A 3,217-nucleotide genomic window follows, 5' to 3' on the forward strand; every position below is an offset into this window, starting at 1 on the left:
CACCAACCAAAACAACATCAGTTAAAAACTGGTGTCTTTGTAGGCAATCTGAAAGAACAAATTACAATCACTTCTCCAGGTAATCACCTGAGATTGATGCAGTTGTACTAATCAATTGTTAATCATTAATATTTCATTTCTGGAAATCCCAGCTCAAGCTCTTGATTAGGCAGCAAGAACAAGGCAGCTTTGACTCTCTGGTTGCAAGGCTGATGCTTGTGCAGTGCAGGAGCAGAGCACTGGCTGGGCCCTGGGCAGCAGGTGAGGGCTGGCATGACGTAAGCAGAAATAGCATGGTCATGGTCTTGAACGACTGCAAGAAGAAGTGTGTGCAGTACCTGCTCATGCCAGGTTTGCTGCTGTGGCATTAGCCTCTTTTGTTCACAAAATGATACCTACTTTCTAAATATTTCCAGGAAATCAGCACCTTACAGACCCTGCATCTGCTCCCTTTGGTCTTCCTCTCAGCCTGGATGGTTATTTCCTGCAGATTGGTTGGGGTTTTTTTAAGACTGAGATCATTTAAAGGCTCCGTAGCTGAGAAAAATATATTGCCATAGTAGAAAGACTGCAGATGTGCTTTGAAAATTGCAGCATGTAAAAATGAAAAGCATAAAACACTCACTTCACTGCGGTGTTACTGCCTGTCCTGCATCCTACAGCTGTCTGTACCCCAGACTGGGGACATGTGCTGCCATGTGGCATAGGGGAAAGAGAAAGATGTTTGGTGGTGCATGTTATCTGGTAATTTATTTTAAATAGGTAGGGATTTGTGTTTTAAAAGATTGGTGTAAAATCTCTAGGGGAGTAGAACTTGACTATTGGCTGCTGGGGTAGACTTTGAACCTTCTTTCTGGAAAAGGAGCCATCAGAGTGAGAAGACCCTAAGGCTGAACCAGGAAGGCAGTTCCTCTGCTGAGGTCAACAAAATTTCTCTAAGGAGATATCGAACTATGCCAACTGTGAGATGAAATGCCACTTAATGATGGAAGGATCCAAGAGGGAGACACCCTTGAGTTTCCTGACCCAAGAGGACAGCTAACTTTTTTCCACATGCACAGAGTCATTTCTCCATTGTAACTGGGACAGCTCATTGCAGCTCAGGTGTATGAGGATACAGTTTGCTTTCAAGTGCTGCCTTTCAGCCCTGAGGAGATCTGTACCATTTTTCTTATTTTTCCTCTCAAAACACATGGAGAAGGTCTCTCCTTGCCCTTGAGTTCAAGAAAACCTCTGCACCTGTAAGCTTCTGCCCTTTCCCTCTCCTTCAAACCCTGCAGAAAAAACAGGTTCATGGCTACACAGTGTATAGACAATTAAATCATCTCAGTCCAGCCCAACCAGCTGCATGCAAATCCTAGTCCTCCTGTGGATCTTTTTGCTGAACGAATTGGGAAGGCAGAGCTCAGCACTCGGTTTCAAAGGCAGCTGGCCTTACACAGTGGCACGGAGAACAAAACAGTGGAGCTTTTCAATGTAAAAAATAATTTGAAATTAATTCCACAGATGTTCAAAAATTTGTGCTCCAGAAAATTCCTGATAAGACTTACTGCAACACTGATCTGGGTTATGTTAATAGATACTTTTTAAAATGTAAGTAGAAGATTTTTCAGAAGCAAAAATCAAAACAATTCTTTCTGGAAATATCAACTGTTGAATATTTTCAGAATCTCTCCCCGCTCTCAAATCAAATTTTAGAGGAATCAGCAAAGTTTCACACAAGCTTTTTCCACTTCAAACATTAGGGAAACAGGGGTTTGACAAGCTCAGTGCTCTTTCACTGTATCTGCTCTTGTATCCATGTTTCAGATTGTGCTCATTCTTTCCATGACACACTGCCGAGCATAGATAAGAAAGTACATGGGGCTACACCAGAGCATTTGGTATAATTAGTTTATACATCAAAATACAGACTCGTACTTGGGCAGCAGATGACTTGGGCTGTCCATACAGATGCCTGGGTGAAGAGGTGAAAGAGCTTGGCAGGCACTAATCTAATTTGGGGAGCAGGTTTCTCGCTTATCCTCAATTCAATACCGTTGCCTGGTTTTGTCAAGAGTAGAAAAAATAATTGTTCAAATGTCAGTGAGGCAGAAACCGAATTTCAATTCAGCAAGTTCTTACAGCATTCATTTTTCATTACAAACACTTGTACGAGTCAAATTATATGTAAAGTGATACAAATAGACAAGATTGTTTCATGATGAAATACTTCAGGTAAAAGTGACAGATTTCCTGATTGTCCTGACTGCTTATCCAGAAGAAGTGTCTCTTTCCTTCCAGACAATACGTGTGTTCAAGCAATCAAGGCAGAACTCTAAGCACGTCTTTGGTTTTTAAGAGCCAACCGAATTTGAAGAGAAGTTTGCTCAGCTAAGGTCTCATTGAAGTATTTGTTCCACATCACTAAGGTGACTAATGGAAAAGCAATTAAAATAGCTATAAACCAACCCAATTCTAAAAAAGACACCAAAATGGATGTTTATAACAGAGCATAGGAAAAAATATAGATTTAAAAAAAAAATCAAATTGGCAAGAATTACATTTCACTCACAATGCTCACTTCAGACAAAACAATTAGTGAAATGATATAGCTTTTTATATTTTTCCCTGTCTACCCATTTCTTCACCCATTATTACTGCACTGGTATTGAGACAACATTGGTCGCTCTGGTAAAAGGATGAAATTAAATGGAAATTGCATTAGGAATAATATATTCTTAATGGAAATCTTGCTGCCAATAAGCACTGTCCTTCAGTGAAGAGCAGGTCTTGAGGGAAGATGCTTGTTTTATTTTTTTCTCCTCTCAAACTTCAGCATAAGTTCTTTACTTCTTTTAAAAGAGTTTTTACCTTTAGTATAATGCACACTAACATCTTGACTGAGTATGATACACAGGAATTATTTTTTTTCCTTAAAGCTATAACAATAAATTTCACTTCAATTCAAATTAATCCAAAGTTGCCTTCCTTTCATAATTTAGAATTGTGAATACTCATGTATACTGTCTGTTTACCTCCTTGTGTTGGTTTCTGCAGAAATAAATGCTCTTAGCTCGCAGTGCATTTTGAGCTGAGAACCACCACATGAAATTGTGGGAGTATCTACAGTATTATGTTCCATGAGTTTTCATATCATTCTTAGTGAACTTATGGTAATTGATGTTTTTAATGAAACTTCTTAAAGTAATTTTTACTCTGTGCACTTCCAGATTGC

At 39.2% G+C, this 3,217-nt stretch overlaps 1 protein-coding gene across 1 annotated transcript in view; it reads left to right on the top strand.

Annotated features, from left to right (window-relative positions):
- Positions 1-3,217, top strand: part of LOC104532437 (von Willebrand factor D and EGF domain-containing protein) — a gene marked incomplete at both ends in the record, with an annotated part of 138,878 nt that overhangs the window by 62,079 nt on the left and 73,582 nt on the right. The gene's annotated exons all lie outside the window — the stretch shown is intronic.

Source organism: Antrostomus carolinensis, unplaced genomic scaffold (genome assembly GCF_000700745.2).
Source record: "Antrostomus carolinensis isolate BGI_N321 unplaced genomic scaffold, ASM70074v2 scaffold771, whole genome shotgun sequence".
NCBI lineage: Eukaryota > Metazoa > Chordata > Aves > Caprimulgiformes > Caprimulgidae > Antrostomus > Antrostomus carolinensis.